This window comes from Bufo gargarizans, chromosome 10, assembly GCF_014858855.1.
Source record: "Bufo gargarizans isolate SCDJY-AF-19 chromosome 10, ASM1485885v1, whole genome shotgun sequence".
NCBI lineage: Eukaryota > Metazoa > Chordata > Amphibia > Anura > Bufonidae > Bufo > Bufo gargarizans.
This window is the reverse complement of record NC_058089.1, coordinates 13112602-13133419: the sequence shown is the minus strand read 5'-3', so window position 1 is coordinate 13133419 and position 20818 is coordinate 13112602. Positions and strand designations below refer to the sequence as shown.

The 20818-nt window shown below is 44.8% G+C and overlaps 1 protein-coding gene across 1 annotated transcript in view; it reads left to right on the top strand.

The window, feature by feature from the left end:
• Positions 1-20818, top strand: part of INSC (INSC spindle orientation adaptor protein) — a 120271-nt gene that overhangs the window by 82722 nt on the left and 16731 nt on the right. The window lies entirely within an intron of this gene.

Sequence of the window (20818 nt, the reverse complement as noted above, 5' to 3'; positions counted from 1 at the left end):
ACCCTATAGTATACAGCACCCCACAGTATGCAGTATAGCACCCTATAGTATACAGCACCCCACAGTATGCAGTATATCACCCTATAGTATACAGCACTCCACAGTATGCAGTATAGCACCCTATAGTATACAGCACCCCACAGTATGCAGTATAGCACCCTATAGTATACAGCACCCCACAGTATGCAGCACGGCACCCTATAATATACAGCACCCCACAGTATGCAGTATAGCACCCTATAGTATACAGCACCCCACAGTATGCAGTATAGCACCCTATAGTATACAGCACCCCACAGTATGCAGTATAGCACCCTATAGTATACAGCACCCCACAGTATGCAGTATAGCACCCTATAGTATACAGCACCCTATAGTATACAGCACCCCACAGTATGCAGTATAGCACCCTATAATATACAGCACCCCACAGTATGCAGTATAGCACCCTATAATATACAGCACCCCACAGTATACAGTATAGCACCCTACAGGGAGTGCAGAATTATTAGGCAAGTTGTATTTTTGAGGATTAATTTTATTATTGAACAACAACCATGTTCTCAATGAACCCAAAAAACTCATTAATATCAAAGCTGAATATTTTTGGAAGTAGTTTTTAGTTTGTTTTTAGTTTTAGCTATTTTAGGGGGATATCTGTGTGTGCCGGTGACTATTACTGTGCATAATTATTAGGCAACTTAACAAAAAACAAATATATACCCATTTCAATTATTTATTTTTACCAGTGAAACCAATATAACATCTCAACATTCACAAATATACATTTCTGACATTCAAAAACAAAACAAAAACAAATCAGTGACCAATATAGCCACCTTTCTTTGCAAGGACACTCAAAAGCCGCCATCCATGGATTCTGTCAGTGTTTTGATCTGTTCACCATCAACATTGCGTGCAGCAGCAACCACAGCCTCCCAGACACTGTTCAGAGAGGTGTACTGTTTTCCCTCCTTGTAAATCTCACATTTGATGATGGACCACAGGTTCTCAATGGGGTTCAGATCAGGTGAACAAGGAGGCCATGTCATTAGATTTTCTTCTTTTATACCCTTTCTTGCCAGCCACGTTGTGGAGTACTTGGACGCGTGTGATGGAGCATTGTCCTGCATGAAAATCATGTTTTTCTTACCTTGCAGACTTCTTCCTGTACCACTGCTTGAAGAAGGTGTCTTCCAGAAACTGGCAGTAGGACTGGGAGTTGAGCTTGACTCCATCCTCAACCTGAAAAGGCCCCACAAGCTCATCTTTGATGATACCAGCCCAAACCAGTACTCCACCTCCACCTTGCTGGCGTCTGAGTCGGACTGGAGCTCTCTGCCCTTTACCAATCCAGCCATCTGGCCCATAAAGACTCACTCTCATTTCATCAGTCCATAAAACCTTAGATATTTCTTGGCCCAGTCTTGACGTTTCAGCTTGTGTGTCTTGTTCAGTGGTGGTCGTCTTTCAGCCTTTCTTACCTTGGCCATGTCTCTGAGTATTGCACACCTTGTGCTTTTGGGCACTCCAGTGATGTTGCAGCTCTGAAATATGGCCAAACTGGTGGCAAGTGGCATCTTGGCAGCTGCACGCTTGACTTTTCTCAGTTCATGGGCAGTTATTTTGCGCCTTGGTTTTTCCACACGCTTCTTGCGACCCTGTTGACTATTTTGAATGAAACGCTTGATTGTTCGATGATCACGCTTCAGAAGCTTTGCAATTTTAAGAGTGCTGCATCCCTCTGCAAGATATCTCACTATTTTTGACTTTTCTGAGCCTGTCAAGTCCTTCTTTTGACCCATTTTGCCAAAGGAAAGGAAGTTGCCTAATAATTATGCACACCTGATATAGGGTGTTGATGTCATTAGACCACACCCCTTCTCATTACAGAGATGCACATCACCTAATATGCTTAATTGGTAGTAGGCTTTCGAGCCTATACAGCTTGGAGTAAGACAACATGCATGAAGAGGATGATGTGGTCAAAATACTCATTTGCCTAATAATTCTGCACTCCCTGTATAGTATACAGCACCCTATAGTATACAGCACCCCACAGTATGCAGTATAGCACCCTATAGTATACAGCACCTCACAGTATGCAGTATAGCACCCTATAATATACAGCACCCCACAGTATGCAGTATAGCACCCTATAATATACAGCACCCCACAGTATACAGTATAGCACCCTATAGTATACAGCACCCCACAGTATGCAGTATGGCACCCTATAGTATACAGCACCCCACAGTATGCAGTATAGCACCCTATAGTATACAGCACCCCACAGTATGCAGTATAGCACCCTATAGTATACAGCACCCCACAGTATGCAGTATAGCACCCTATAGTATACAGCACCCTATAGTATACAGCACCCTATAGTATACAGCACCCCACAGTATGCAGTATAGCACCCTATAATATACAGCACCCCACAGTATGCAGTATAGCACCCTATAATATACAGCACCCACAGTATACAGTATAGCACCCTATAGTATACAGCACCCTATAGTATACAGCACCCCACAGTATGCAGTATAGCACCCTATAGTATACAGCACCCCACAGTATGCAGTATAGCACCCTATAGTATACAGCACCTCACAGTATGCAGTATAGCACCCTATAATATACAGCACCCCATAGTATGCAGTATAGCACCCTATAGTATACAGCACCCCACAGTATGCAGTATAGCACCCTATAGTATACAGCACCCCACAGTATGCAGTATAGCACCCTATAGTATACAGCACCCCACAGTATGCAGTATAGCACCCTATAGTATACAGCACCCTATAGTATACAGCACCCTATAGTTACAGCACCCCACAGTATGCAGTATAGCACCCTATAATATACAGCACCCCACAGTATGCAGTATAGCACCCTATAGTATACAGCACCTCACAGTATGCAGTATAGCACCCTATAATATACAGCACCCCATAGTATGCAGTATAGCACCCTATAGTATACAGCACCCCACAGTATGCAGTATAGCACCCTATAGTATACAGCACCCCACAGTATGCAGTATAGCACTCTATAGTATACAGCACCCCACAGTATGCAGTATAGCACCCTATAGTATACAGCACCCTATAGTATACAGCACCCTATAGTATACAGCATCCCACAGTATGCAGTATAGCACCCTATAATATACAGCACCCCACAGTATGCAGTATAGCACCCTATAATATACAGCACCCCACAGTATACAGTATAGCACCCTATAGTATACAGCACCCTATAGTATACAGCACCCCACAGTATGCAGTATAGCACCCTATAGTATACAGCACCCCACAGTATGCAGTATAGCACCCTATAGTATACAGCACCTCACAGTATGCAGTATAGCACCCTATAATACACAGCACCCCATAGTATGCAGTATAGCACCCTATAATATACAGCACCCCACAGTATACAGTATAGCACCCTATAGTATACAGCACCCCACAGTATGCAGTATAGAACCCTATAGTATACAGCACCCCACAGTATGCAGTATGGCACCCTATAATATACAGCACCCCACAGTATGCAGTATAGCACCCTATAATATACAGCAACCCACAGTATGCAGTATTGCACCCTATAGTATACAGCACCCCACAGTATACAGTAGAGCAGTATAGCACCCCACAATATACAGTAGCCTACAGTATATTAGTATAACAGCCCCTGTCACCTTTTCCTGATGTAATCTTCACAAAAAATGCTCCACAGTTAAGGCAAACTTCTCCTGCAGCAAACACTCCTGGTAGAAAGGACCTTTGATGATCTCATAGCCATGTGACCAGTAATATTGCTAGGTTACTGGTCACATGGTGATGATGTCATCTAAGGTCCTTTCTCCTAAGAGAATCACAGCTCTCACAGTTCGCTGCCTGGAGAGCTGGCAGGTCTCACAGTTCGCTGCCTGGAGTGCTGGCAGGCATGGCATGGCAGCACCCCCAGTGTAGCTGACAGCCTGACACCCGGCCAGTGGCCAGCAGGGCTCAAGAGGCAGCTGCCTTGGGCCCCCCAGGAGCAACTGGGCCCGGGGCAGCTGCCGCTATTGCCCCTTGTTAAAGACGGCCCTGCTTTTAATGGCTAACTGATAAGATGATGACGACACAATTACAAGCTTTTAAGGCTACTTAGACCTCTTCCTCAGGTGTCTTGTTAGCATCTGAAGATTCACATATTTATACACAAAATTAAATAGAAATAATGAGGAAGAAGACAAGTGATGTAAAGCAGATCGATGTGCACGGAGGAAGCAACAAAAGTTGTAGCAGTAAATTTTTGTAGCAATTATAAATAAGGAGCATGAAAGTTTTATTGTCCTCTAACAGATATCCAGTCCATGAATGCGATCAACCCAAGATCTCTGAGGGCCACATTCCTTAAGAGATATAGAAGGACATAAATCCATGTGTCAGAGGTCGTCATGAGCATGTATTCCCAGACTCTCCTTTCCTAAAATGTGAAATTCCCTTTTAATATCAAGACTTCCATGTCTGTGATGTTGTGGTCATGGCTGCAAAAGTGTCACGGTGCAGGCAGATCTTTCCTTCTTCTTTTGTGTGGTGATGAGAGTTCATTCTTGTACTAAGCTTTTGACCAGTTTCCCCGACATTTCCAAGAGCACATTTCCAGACTCCTTACTCCTGTGCTAAAGGCAGCCCTCTAATCTTAAAAACCTGTCCTCTCCAACAACAGGAACATTCCTCAGACCAAATGTAAGGCTACTTTCACACTTGCGTTAAAGTTTTCCGGTATTGAGTTCCATCACAGGGTCTCAATACCGGAAAAAACTCTTCAGTTTTATCCCCATGCATTCTGAATGGAGAGCAATCCGTTCAGGATGCATCAGGATGTCTTCTGTTCAGTCACTTTTACGGTATTTGGCCAGAGAAAATACCGCAGCATGCAGCGGTATTTTCTCTGGCCAAAAGTCCGGAACACTTGCTGGAATGCCAGATCCGGCATTTATTTCCATTGACATGTATTAATGCCGGATCCGGTACCAAGTGCCCTAAGACCTGTCCATACATAATGACCACACTCCTTCTCTGTAACTGCTACAACTGTTTGTTTTCTCCTCCACTCACATTGATCTGCTTTACATCTGGTCTGCTTCATTATTCCTATGTAGTTTGGTGTATAAATATGTGAATATTCAAATACTTTCTTACAATATACCTGAGGAACTCTGCACCATAACAGGAAATAATCCAGAGGTTATGTCCTCCTAAAATAATGCGCACTAGAGGTTATGTCCTTCTGAGATGGTGCACACTAGAGGTTATGTCCACCAGTGATGGTGCACACTACAGATTATGTCCTTCTGAGATATTTCACATTACATGTTACGTCCTCCTCAGATGGTGCACACTAGAGGTTATGTCCTCCTCAGATGGTGTACACTAGAGGTTATGTCCTCCTCAGATGGTGCACACTAGAGGTTATGTCCTCCTCAGATGGTGCACACTAGAGGTTATGTCCTCCTGAGATGGTGCACACTAGAGGTTATGTCCTCCTGAGATGGTGCACACTAGAGGTTACGTCCTCTTCAGATGGTGCACACTAGAGGTTATGTCCTCCTCAGATGGTGCACACTACAGGTTATGTCCTCCTCAGATGGTGCACACTAGAGGTTATGTCCTCCTGAGATGGTGCACACTAGAGGTTATTTCCTCCTGAGATGGTGCACACTAGAGGTTATGTCCTCCTGAGATGGTGCACACTAGAGGTTATGTCCTCCTGAGATGGTGCACACTAGAGGTTACGTCCTCTTCAGATGGTGCACACTAGAGGTTATGTCCTCCTCAGATGGTGCACACTACAGGTTATGTCCTCCTCAGATGGTGCACACTACAGGTTATGTCCTCCTCAGATGGTGCACACTAGAGGTTATGTCCTCCTCAGATGGTGCACACTAGAGGTTATGTCCTCCTCAGATGGTGCACACTAGAGGTTATGTCCTCCTGAGATGGTGCACACTAGAGGTTATGTCCTCCTCAGATGGTGCACACTAGAGGTTATGTCCTCCTGAGATGGTGCACACTAGAGGTTATGTCCTCCTCAGATGGTGCACACTAGAGGTTATTTCCTCCTGAGATGGTGCACACTAGAGGTTATGTCCTCCTCAGATGGTGCACACTACAGGTTATGTCCTCCTCAGATGGTGCACACTAGAGGTTATGTCCTCCTCAGATGGTGCACACTAGAGGTTATGTCCTCCTCAGATGGTGCACACTAGAGGTTATGTCCTCCTCAGATGGTGCACACTAGAGGTTATGTCCTCCTCAGATGGTGCACACTAGAGGTTATCAGTGTCGGACTGGGGTACCTAGGGCCCACCAGTAAAATTTATTTTGGGGGCCTACCGTACTGTACAGTCGAATATAATAATTTAACAAGTTTTTTATATGAACATGGGCTGGTTGAGGTGCTGTACATTAAATATATGTATGTAATACAGTAAATCTAATGTGTTATGTGCCACTTGTGCAGGGGGTGGGAGACTAGGGGACCACCTTGCTCAGGGGCCCACCGGGGGATTCCCCTGTACCCCTGTGGGCAAGTCCGAGCCTGGAGGTTATGTCCTCCTGAGATGATGCACATTAGAGGTTATGTCCTCCTGAGATGGTGCACACTAGAGGTTATGTCCTCCTGAGATGGTGCACACTAGAGGTTATGTCCTCCTGAGATGGTGCACACTAGAGGTTATGTCCTCCTGAGATGGTGCACACTAGAGGTTATGTCCTCCTGAGATGGTGCACACTAGAGGTTATGTCCTCCTGAGATGGTGCACACTAGAGGTTATGTCCTCCTGAGATGGTGCACACTAGAGGTTATTTTCTCCTGAGATGGTACACGTTAGGGGTCATGTCCTCCAAAGATGGTGCATATTAGGGGTTATGGACTGCTAGGATGGTTCACACTAGAGGTTATGTTCTCCTGAGATGGTGCACACTAGAGGTTATGTCCTCCTGAGATGGTGCACACTAGAGGTTATTTTCTCCTGAGATGGTACACGTTAGGGGTCATGTCCTCCAAAGATGGTGCATATTAGGGGTTATGGACTGCTAGGATGGTTCACACTAGAGGTTATGTTCTCCTGAGATGGTGCACACTAGAGGTTATGTCCTCGTGAGATGGTGCACACTAGAGGTTATGTCCTCCTGAGATGGTGCACACTAGAGGTTATTTTCTCCTGAGATGGTACACATTAGGGGTTATGTCCTCCTAACATGGTGCATATTAGGGGTTATGGACTGCTAGGCTGGTTCACACTAGAGGTTATGTTCTCCTGAGATGGTGCACACTAGAGGTTATGTCCTCCTGAGATGGTGCACACTAGAGGTTATGTCCTCCTGAGATGGTGCACACTAGAGGTTATGTCCTCCTGAGATATGCACACTAGAGGTAATGTCCTCCTGAGATGGTGCACACTAGAGGTTATGTCCTCCTGAGATGTGCACACTAGAGGTAATGTCCTCCTGAGATGGTGCACACTAGAGGTTATGTCCTTCTGAGATGGTGCACACTAGAGGTTATGTCCTCCTGAGATGTGCACACTAGAGGTAATGTCCTCCTGAGATGGTGCACACTAGAGGTTATGTCCTTCTGAGATGGTGCATATTAGGGGTTATGGACTGCTAGGATGGTTCACACTAGAGGTTATGTTCTCCTGTGATGGTGCACACCAGTGGTTTTATTCCCTATAGCACACCCCTGGTGGTGGCTGGTGATGTGTTCTTTCATGGTCACACATGAAGGATCTGTTGTCTGAAAGATAGTTAAAGCAAGTTTCTGTTTTTGTACAGAATCAGGAAAATGGGGAAGAATCATCAGAGAGCAAAAGAAATGAGAATGAGACTTGTCTCCTCCATGAAAGTCAGATTTCCTCAGAGCAGCTTTTCTGTGGAGCATCCATCGTCCGGTGTCCTCTCCCCAAATACCTGGAGCCCCAGCACTCCTTGCCCCTGGCTGCCTTTACCATGAATGAGAATTGTCCTGTCACAATACAGAGAGGTGTGTCACACACTGTCAGACATTGCCATCTGGTGGAAAAGTGGGGAATTGCAGGCTCATGGTGAATTGATTAGGAAATGTTAGATACAAAAAGTAAAAGGAGAGTAAGGTCTGCTCTTTTCACAGTCGCGTTTTGTGCGGATCTGCCATGGATGGATCCATTCAGATAATACAACCGTCTGCATCTGTTTAGAACGGATCCGTTTGTATTATCTGTAACACAGCCAAGATGGATCCGTCTTGAACACCATTGAAAGTCAATAAAGGACGGATCCGTTTTCTATTGTGCCAGATTGTGTCAGTGAAAACACAATGTAAGTCAATGGGAACGGATCTGTTTGGCTCAGTTTCTTCAGACGGACACCAAAACGCTGCGGGCGGCCTCCAGAGCGGAATGGAGACTGAACTGATGCAAACGGATGCATTCTGAGCGGATCTTTATCCATTCAGAATGCATTAGAATGCAAACTGATCCGTTTTGGACCGCTGAGCCCTGAACGGATCTCACAAACGGAAAGCCAAAACGCCAGTGTGAAACTAGTAATATGTCCCCTGCAGGGGCGTACATAGAAATCATTGGGCCCCATAGCAAGAATCTGAATTGGGCCCCCTAATTCCACCCACTACCCATCCCTGGCCCATCCCACCACCTGCCCTTTTTTGTTGTTGTTTTTTTCTGTTAAGGCGCTCACCGTACAGGTTCTTTTTTTTAATAGTGCAGACATTTTCGGCCGCGGCAATAGATAATATAAACAATAAAAAAAAATCATATATTTTTATATGTAAAATTGGGGTGATTTAAATGTTTAATATATCAGTGTTTGTTTTGTTTGTTTTTTTCACTTTTTTTTTTTAACTATGAATCTATAATTTTTTTTTACTATTAATTGATCGTGGGACCTGAGGAGTTAAATTACTAGGGGGTGGTGCACTGTCCTGAGTCCTCTGAATAATAATGAGCCTTAGGCCTCTTGCACACTGCCGTGTTTCACGGCCGTATGCGGGCCGTGGAACCGCGGCCTGGATCCCTCCTGAGAGCAGGAGCGCACGGCGTCACTGGTTGCTATGACGCCGTGCGCTCCCTGCTGCCGCCGCCGCAATACAGTAATACACTGGTATGATCTATACCAGTGTATTACTGTACTGTGCCGGCAGCAGGGAGCGCACGGCGTCATAGCAACCAGTGACGCCGTGCGCTCCTGCTCTCAGGAGGGATCCAGGCCGCGGTTCCACGGCCCGCATACGGCCGTGAAACACGGCAGTGTGCAAGAGGCCTTATAGAATAGTGTTCCCCAACCCTGCAGAAACTCTGCTTTCTGCTGCCCTCTTCCCCCCACTAACCATCCCCCCATGACACAGTACTCCAAATTAGCAATTAAACTGCAGAGTTCATTGGGGGGGGGGGGGGGCTGGGGCACACTGTCCTCCTAAATCCTCTATATAATAACCCTTTTAGAACAGTGCCCCCCCAAACCTGCAGGAACTCTTCTTGCTGCTGCTGCTGCCCTTTTCCCACAATACCCATCCCTCACCACACCCTGTGAACTTTTTTAAACGTAGAGTCTGTCACTCACTGCTGTGAGTGTACAACTTACTTTGTCCTTGGTGGCAGATTTGCAGTGGCACGCAACAGGCAAGGGGCATGCCAGCGATGCTGGGGGCTGGTTGTAGTTGGGATGGGACTTGGGTCTCAGTGGCAGTATGAGGCAGGTAGTGGCAGCGGCAGCGCGTGACGTGAGAGCGGTAAGCACAAGCCTGCCGTCCTGCCCATCCAGCCGCCTGCACAGTTCTGCTCTGATCTGCTGCTGTCTTCTGAGCCTGCGACTCGCACACTGGCCAATCAGCAGCAGGAGCTTTGCACCGCTAAATGCTGATTGGCCAGTGCAGTGCGAGTGCCCAGAGCAGAATGAGCGGCATTGCGGTATGTCACTGGCTGGGTCGAGGGAGGGGGGAGGGGGCTGAGCAGAGGGGAAGCAGGGCCCGCCCAAGCTTTAGATAGGGATCGGGACGGAAGACTGGCAATGATTAATACAAAACTACAGACATGGGGCGGAGCCTTTCATGCACTCCGGGCCCCCCCTTGCCACGGGCCCCATAGCAGCTGCGTGCGCTGCCTATATTGGCGGTACGCGACTCCCCTGCAAAGATGACATAACCCCTAGTGTGCACCATTTCAGGAGGCTATAACCCCTAGTGCAGGGATCAGCAACCTCCAGCACTCCAGATGTTCTGAAATTACAATTCCATTCACTTCTAAGGAAGTTGTGAGAACAGCCTAGCATGTTTGCATGCTGGGAGTTGTAGTTTTACAGCAGCTGGTGTGCTGAAGGTTGCTGACCCCTGCCCTAGTGTGTACCATCTCCAGAGGACATAACCCCTAGTGTGCCCCATTTTAGGAAGACGTAACCTCTAGTGTGCACCATCTCTGGAGGATGTAACCTCTAGTATGCACCATACAGCGACCGCATAACAACGTCATACAGTGACCGGATGACGCCTCCATATAGCGACTGGATAACGCCTCCATACAGCGACCGGATAACGCCTCCATACAGCGACCGCATAACAACGTCATACAGTGACCGGATGACGCCTCCATATAGCGACTGGATAACGCCTCCATACAGCGACCGGATAACGCCTCCATACAGCGACCGGATGACGCCTCCATACAGCGACCGGATGACGCCTCCATACAGGGACCGGATAACGCCTCCATACAGTGACCGGATGACGCCTCCATACAGCGACCGGATGACGCCTCCATACAGCGACCGGATGACGCCTCCATACAGGGACCGGATAACGCCTCCATACAGTGACCGGATGACGCCTCCATACAGCGACCGGATGACGCCTCCATACAGCGACCGGATGACGCCTCCATACAGCGACCGGATGACGCCTCCATACAGCGACCGGATGACGCCTCCATACAGCGACCGGATGACGCCTCCATACAGCGACCGGATGACTCCTCCATACAGCGACCGGATGACTCCTCCATACAGCCACCGGATGACGCCTCCATACAGCGACCGGATGACTCCTCCATACAGCCACCGGATGACGCCTTCATACAGCCACCGGATGACGCCTCCATACACCCACCGGGTGATGCCTCCATACAGCCACCGGATGACGCCTCCATACAGCGACCGGATGACTCCTCCATACAGCCACCGGATGACGCCTTCATACAGCCACTGGATGACGCCGTCATCTAGCAACAGGATAACGCCTCCATATAGCGACAGCATAACGCCACCATACAGTGACCGGATAACACGGCAGTGGGATGTAGGGGAGGTCTGATTAGACACTGGGTCTTCCCACAAGAGGGCGTAAAATTGCTTCCCTGCTGCCATATAAAAAGACTCTCAGAGGCTACTTTTGGGTAGTGTGCTTCTTGGTGAGAGATCAGTGACTGCTAGACATGCCTCTAACACGCACTGGAATACATCTGCCCAGTTGTCAGACTTTGAGAGGAGGCGCATCATTGGACTGAGGGAAGCAGGATGATCTTTTCGATGAATTGCCGCTATCTAGGCTGTTCTAACCTACCTGTTAGGAGATGTTGGGATCAGTGGTTACGTGAGAGCACAAACGTGGTGAACAGGCTTCGGGCGGCCCAGACAGACACCAGTAGAGAGAATTGTGTGACCCACCAACAAGCACAAGCAACTCCCATCATCCATACACAGGCGGCCCCTGCATTACACCCCTGTCTCTGACCAGACCATTTCCAGGCTCTTAGCAGAAGGAGATTTGGTGTCACATCGCCCATTACATGATGATCGGGGGAGCCTTCACATACGACAGTCGGTCATTCCTCGTAGTCATAAAAGGACACTAACAGCTCAGTGATATGTGCAGGACGTCCTGCCGCCACATGTGTTCCTCTCATGAACGGACGTCCTGCACATATCACTGAGCTGTTAATGTCCTCGTATCACCACTAGCGGTAACCGACTGTCGTATGTGAAGGCTCCCCCGATCATCACATATGACAGTCGGTCACCCCTAGTAGTGATACGAGGACACTAACAGCTCAGCGATATGTGCAGGACGTCCTGCCGCCACATGTGTTCCTCTCATGACAGGCCTGACAACTGCTGGTGTGATGATCGGGGGAGCCATCGCATATGACAGTCATCACCTTGTATCTAGGCTAGGGTGTATATGCATTTTCTTTCTGTTAGTCTTCGCTTGCGCCGCCCCCTGTCTGCCGCCTGGGACACTAGCACCTTGTGGTTTTTATGGCCCAGTTGAGACGCTCTTGTTTTTTGTCTGGTTTGGGCTCTGCTCCTCCTGGCAGACATGTTGTAGACCGCAGCGGGCGGGGGGAGCGTCTCATTAGCGGGGCATATCCATTAAGCTGCAGGATATTATTGTCCATCTGCACTTTAGATATCACAAACATCATTAAAGCTGTCATGCTGCGTCCCCCCCCCCGTAACCGACTGTGAAATATTCATCATCTCCCTGAAATAAAGATCTTGGTGCATCATTGTTGAGAGGAGCGTCTAATCTGATGTGAGATGGCAGGGCTGGAGTATCGTCAGTGGAGCCCCCAAAACAGAAAACAGTGGCAGCATCATGATACTCCTTTATTGTTAGATCGGTGCTCTCCAAGCTGTGACCCCCAGCTGTCATGAAACTACAACTCCCAGCAGCTTCAGAGTGCTAGACGTTGTACTGTGCATGGTAACCACCAGCAGGGACATAAGGAACGTGTCCAGTCACTGTCCCTGTCCTCCTATCTGGGTCTTGCCCACGTGCGCGGCCAACTTCACTCTGGGATCTGATCTCGTGTGTCCATGAAGAATGCTCCTCATCATCTTGTAGGCTCTGAGGATCTGGGATGCTGGGGTTGTCCTGAAGAGGTTATCTGGAGGGAAGAGAAGGGGAGAACATTTGCAGATGTCTCTTAGATGACCTCTTGGCCACAAATGACACATCCGCCATCAGATATCCATCCTGATAGACGACTTGTTGGAGTCACTGGTTTGGGCAGATGGTTAAAGGGGAATTCCATGTGATGATGAGATGTGTCAGCACGGGCCAGGCCGCCCATGTACCAAGCACAGCGGAGGAGAGCCCTACTAGATCTGAGCTGCTGCTGGTGCACATGGACCTAGAGAAGTGAGTGATGCTACGAAACTTCCAGCATGTCCCTTCTTGGGATGCTGAAGTCAATTGTCTTTAGTGGTCACCAGATCATACAGGGGCCCCGGTGCAGACACTTTTCTCTAACTTCATACCAACTATTGCTTGGTTTACTTTGAGACAGACTCTCATGCCAAAATTATTATGGGCAAAATGTTGCATATTACCTCACGCCCCTGTCATGTGACCTCCCTCCTCTTTTCCAGCATGTCACACCCCCTTGTTGGGCTTAGCACAGATAATTTCTAATACATTTTTGTTTTTTTTACACCAAAATCTAGGCGCACTCACACTAACAAATGCAGGGCAATGTCTGGAGGCAAACAGAGACAGACCATTAAATAGTTAAGGATGAGCTCTTCTCAAAAAATAAAATAATGACATTTGAAAGTTCCTCAGGGGCGGAGCTATATGATATGTATCATTAAAGTAGCAATGATTTAGCTCCATATAAAGATGGTTTTGAGCATCGTTGGGCGCTCACACCTGCTATGATTTGTGTATTTGTTGTCTGAAGCCCTTAATGGCAGACCCGGGGGCTGACCAGGTTATGGGGGACACCGGGAGGGAAGAGGACATTTCTTCTGTACTGTCTTATAATATTTACAGAATTGTTGATGATCAGTCACAATCTGCGTCTTGTATATTTTATGCCCTTTTTTTCTTCTCGGCTTCTACACGTGTTTCCGTTTTTGTAGATTTTTGTAATCAGTTTGCCGTTTGCCATGGAGATTGCTGCTCTGAAGACTTAATAAAGTCCATTCTTGTCAGTAGCTAAAACTAGCCTGAGGGGATCAATGCAAATCTTGTCCGGATTAGGCACATTTTCTCAGAGACTTTTGATTCTTTCTTTTTTTTTGTGTGGTTATTTATGATTTTTTAAAATTTTCAGCCAATTTCTCATTAGTGTCCGTCACGTAAAAATGCAAGCAAACAAAAAAAATGTAAAAAGACCGCAACTAGGCGCAGGACGGAGGCACATTTGTCATTTGTTTACCTCCGACCAGCTATCGGATCCATAATTCATGTGTCAGTAATAAGAGCGCCCTCCGCACGCAGCCCGCCCAGTGATCCTCTCACTCCAGGCTATGTTAGACGGAGATCCTCATGTTTGGGTGATTCTTGTGTCATGATGTCTGTGGGGACTGACAGCTCATCAGCCGCCCGCCCGTGTCATGTCCATCACCCCCATCAATAATGCAGGACGCTCAGTCATTTGCCACTTTGTAAATAAGACTCCCTTGATTTGGGGCCCGGTCAGCAGCCGGAGCCCAGGATACAGCGCTGTACACGGAACATGAAGCGGACGCTCATCTCTTATTCATCACCGCAATCGCAGCTAGCAATTCCTTCACTTGGGCCCCAGAATCAGTTTGTTGCCCCTGACCTTGTACTTGTCTAGCCTGGGCAAGGTAGAGAGGCTCCATGGTGCCCCGCTGGCACCATGCATTTAAGGCACATACCCCACAAGGCCCCATCCCCCATAGCTGCTGGACTTCTTCCAAAATAATGACATGGAAATAAGATTTTTTTAAATCATAATCACATTGCAAAAGATGCAGAAACTGCATTGACTGTCCTCCTTACATCCCTTGCAAACCAGTTTATAGCTAGTCCTGCTTACAGCTGAGGGTTTGTTACACTTGTTTCCAGTCTAGACCATGCTCTGTGAGATAAACGCATCAGCAGCTGCACCAATGTCTCTGCTAAACTGCAACATTGTATCACTGCGGGCTGTCAGTGTCTGCACTGGACACAATTGTATCCACCTCTTAGCCTACCTAGCTGTGATTTTTTTATTTATTATTTTTTTAAGTTGTAAAACTTCTCATCCATATATGGATTCAACTTCATTTATATCAAACTGGAAAACCCCTTTAAAGGGATTGTCCCAAAAATTAAATGTATTTCCTATCCACAAGAGAGGTGAATAGTGTCTAAAGCAGGCATGTCCAAACTGCGGCCCTCCAGCTGTTCCAAAACTACAACTCCCAGCATGCCTGGATAGCTTACAGCTATTAGGGCATGCTGAGAGTTGTAGTTTTGCAACAGCTGGAGGGCCGCAGTTTGGACATGCCTGGTCTAAAGGATCCAAGTAGAGAAATTATTTACAGTTATGAAAACCCAGGATATTCTAGAGGACAAGCTCCGCCCCTGAGGAACCCAGAGACCTGTTCTCTCATTAATTACAGACTTTGAATTGCTGTAATAAATAATTGATGTTTTAGATGAAGACATATATATATAATGATAGGAAAGTGACAAAATGTGGGCTGGAAGATGGAATAAAAATATTGCTCTGGTGGACCCAAAACCCATCCTCAAATAACATTAGGCCACTGTTATGTCACCATATGTGTGAATTGATGTGACGTATTGCCTGTGGTATAAGGGACCGGGGCATGGTCCTGCAGCTTGTAAGTGGTTAATCTTCCTCTTTTCATGCATGTGACCCCTGTTATACAGAGGAGGGGTTGAGCTGCACTCATGAACAATAGCACTAGGGGGCGACAGTCAACACGGTTTACACATTCTGCAGGTGGAAAATGACTTTGGACGTTAGAGGACAGCGGGGAATTGAGGAGTGAACTCGTCTCCGATACTTCTAATCCCACAAGGAATAACCGTCAGATGGATTCAGAATCTCTCAGCGAGAAAACGATAATTAATCCTGACATAATTAAAACCAAAACAAGCGCAACTAATGAATCAATTAACGGCTGATTAATGTGGATTTATTCAATTTGGGGAGAAACGGAAAATAATCCACTTTAAGTAAAAATGGGGCCAGAACTGACCGATTCTCCACGCCGGAATCACACAGAAGAATATCCAAAACTAATGTATTTGACCTTATATGGAAAAACAAGAAGAACTTTGCAGATAATCCGGATCCGTGAGAATTTTCTTCCCAGCTCGCCAGTTTCCTCACACTTCAGTGGTGGGGACGTCCGCTCATTTCAGACACATTTCAGTCAATGAAAAGGATGATTAATGTCCCAGGGTCTCGTCTGCCAGAAATCAGTGGAAATTCCAAAATTCTCTGAAATGTCATTTTGGAAAGATTTCACTTCACTCCGGGAATAGCAGATTATTAAGTGTTTATTCAGTCGAGTGATGTCAATGTTACTAAAGGGGACGTGGATGGCGCCTGCGCGCTGAGATGTTCTACAATGACTAGAATCGCGATCTATATATCCATATAGTACCTACAAAGTGGTGTGCTGCTACTTCTAGTTCTACATATATAATACCTGCGATAAAAATTACAGACCTCTCTCCTTTGGGGCCACCTGCAAAATCGCCAGTGTATCAAACACGTATATAAATATATACACTGCAGAGGACAGTATACTGTATATATATATTACAGAAGACAGTATACTATATATATATATATATATATATATATATATATATATAAATAAAATACCCACCAAATTGTAGCGCTGGCTTGTTAGAAATACATTGTGCTGAGGTCAGCCTATACAAATTGAAATCTGAACACTCCACAAAAAAATTGAACTACAGCTCCTCCATATAGAAAATGTTATTGAGTATACTGTATATACACTACAGAGGACAGTATACTGTATATATACTACAGAGGACAGTATACTGTATATACACTACAGAGGACAGTATACTGTATATCTACTACAGAGGACAGTATACTGTATATACACTACAGAGGACAGTATACTGTATATATACTACAGAGGACAGTATACTGTATATACACTACAGAGGACAGTATACTGTATATATACTACAGAGGACAGTATACTGTATATATACACTACAGAGGACAGTATACTGTATATACACTACAGAGGACAGTACACTGTATATACACTACAGAGGACAGTATACTGTATATATACACTACAGAGGACAGTATACTGTATATATACTACAGAGGACAGTATACTGTATATACACTACAGAGGACAGTATACTGTATATCTACTACAGAGGACAGTATACTGTATATACACTACAGAGGACAGTATACTGTATATATACTACAGAGGACAGTATACTGTATATACACTACAGAGGACAGTATACTGTATATATACTACAGAGGACAGTATACTGTATATATACACTACAGAGGACAGTATACTGTATATACACTACAGAGGACAGTACACTGTATATACACTACAGAGGACAGTATACTGTATATATACACTACAGAGGACAGTATACTGTATATATACTACAGAGGACAGTACACTGTATATACACTACAGAGGACAGTATACTGTATATATACACTACAGAGGACAGTATACTGTATATATACTACAGAGGACAGTATACTGTATATATACTACAGAGGACAGTACACTGTATATACACTACAGAGGACAGTATACTGTATATATACACTACAGAGGACAGTATACTGTATATATACACTACAGAGGACAGTATACTGTATATACATACTACAGAGGACAGTATACTGTATATATACTACAGAGGACAGTACACTGTATATACACTACAGAGGACAGTACACTGTATATACACTACAGAGGACAGTATACTGTATATATACACTACAGAGGACAGTATACTGTATATATATACTACAGAGGACAGTATACTGTATATATACACTACAGAGGACAGTATACTGTATATACATACAACAGAGGACAGTATACTGTATATATACACTACAGAGGACAGTATACTGTATATACACTACAGAGGACAGTATACTATATATACTACAGAGGACAGTATACTGTATATACACTACAGAGGACAGTATACTATATATACTACAGAGGACAGTATACTGTATATATACTACAGAGGACAGTATACTATATATACTACAGAGGACAGTATACTATATATACTACAGAGGACAGTATACTGTATATATACTACAGAGGGCAGTATACTGTATATATACTACAGAGGACAGTATACTATATATACTACAGAGGACAGTATACTATATATACTACAGAGGGCAGTATACTGTATATATACTACAGAGGGCAGTATACTGTATATATACTACAGAGGACAGTATACTGTATATATACTACAGAGGACAGTATACTGTATATCTACTACAGGGGACAGTATACTGTATATCTACTACAGAGGACAGTATACTGTATATACACTACAGAGGACAGTATACTGTATATCTACTACAGAGGACAGTATACTGTATATACACTACAGAGGACAGTATACTGTATATACACTACAGAGGACAGTATACTGTATATCTACTACAGAGGACAGTATACTGTATATACACTACAGAGGACACTATGTTGTGTGTATATATATATATATATATATATATACACACACACTACAGAGGACAGTATACTGTATATACATACTACAGAGGACAGTATACATACTACAGAGGACAGTATACTGTATATATACTACAGAGGACAGTACACTGTATATACACTACAGAGGACAGTATACTGTATATATACTACAGAGGACAGTATACTGTATATATACACTACAGAGGACAGTATACTGTATATACATACTACAGAGGACAGTATACTGTATATATACACTACAGAGGACAGTATACTGTATATACACTACAGAGGACAGTATACTATATATACTACAGAGGACAGTATACTGTATATACACTACAGAGGACAGTATACTGTATATACACTACAGAGGACAGTATATACTACAGAGGACAGTATACTGTATATATACTACAGAGGACAGTATACTATATATACTACAGAGGACAGTATACTGTATATATACTACAGAGGACAGTATACTATATATACTACAGAGGACAGTATACTGTATATATACTACAGAGGGCAGTATACTGTATATATACTACAGAGGACAGTATACTATATATACTACAGAGGACAGTATACTGTATATATACTACAGAGGGCAGTATACTGTATATATACTACAGAGGACAGTATACTGTATATATACTACAGAGGACAGTATACTATATATACTACAGAGGACAGTATACTGTATATCTACTACAGGGGACAGTATACTGTATATCTACTACAGAGGACAGTATACTGTATATACACTACAGAGGACAGTATACTGTATATCTACTACAGAGGACAGTATACTGTATATACACTACAGAGGACAGTATACTGTATATATACTACAGAGGGCAGTATACTATATATATACTACAGAGGACAGTATACTGTATATCTACTACAGAGGACAGTATACTGTATATCTACTACAGAGGACACTATGTTGTGTGTATATATATATATATATATATATATATACACACACTACAGAGGACAGTATACTGTATATACACTACAGAGGACAGTATACTGTATATATACACTACAGAGGACAGTATACTGTATATACACTACAGAGGACAGTATACTGTATATACACTACAGAGGACAGTATACTGTGTATATATATATATATACACACACTACAGAGGACAGTATACTGTATGTACACTACAGAGGACAGTATACTGTGTATATATATATATATATATATATATATACACACACACTACAGAGGAGAGCATACTATATATACTTTGCAGAGAATATGCTGGAAGACGCAGTCACAACCCGTCTTCAATGCTCTTACTGAGTAAAAAAAGCTGTTAGCCAAAATCTTGCGATACATGGCCCCATCCATCCTCCTTTCAATACAGTGCAGTCGTCATGTCCCCTTTGCAGAAAAGCACCCCATAGTATGATGTTTCCACCCCATGCTTCACAGCTTTGTGTTCTTTGGGTTGTACTTATCCTTCCTCAAAACACGGCGAGGGGAGTTGATACCAAAAAGTTATATTTTGGTCTGATCTGACCACATGACCTTCTCCCATTCCTCCTCTAGATCATCCAGATGGTCATTGGTGAACTTCAAACGGGCCTGGACATGTGCTGGCGTGAGCAGGGGGACCGTGCGTGTCCTGCAGGATTTTAATCCATGACCGCGTAGTGTGTTACTAATGGTATTTTTTAATAAGAGAGATATAGATAATAGACGGATAATAAGAGAGAGATATAGATAATAGACAGATAAGGCTACTTTCACACTAGCGCTTTATCGGATCCGTTCTGAACGGATCCGATCATATTAATGCAGACGGAGGCTCCGTTCAGTACGGATCCGTCTGCATTAATAACTTAGAAAAATTTCTAAGTGCGCAAGATGCCTGAGCGGATCCGTTCAGACTTTCAATGTAAAGTCAATGGGGGACGGATCCGCTTGAAGATTGAGCCATATGGTGACATCTTCAAGCGGATCCGTTCCCATTGACTTACATTGTAAGTCTGAACGGATCCGCTCGCCTCCGCACGGCCAGGCGGACAGCTGAACGCTGCTAGCAGCGTTCAGCTGTCCGCCTGGCCGTGCGGAGGCGAGCGGAGGCTGAACGCCGCCAGACTGATGCAGTCTGAGCGGATCCGCTCCATTCAGACTGCATCAGGGCTGGACGGAGGCGTTCGGGTCCGCTCGTGAGCTCCTTCAAACGGAGCCCACGAACGGACCTATGAACGCTAGTGTGAAAGTAGCCTAATAAGAGAGAGATATAGATAAT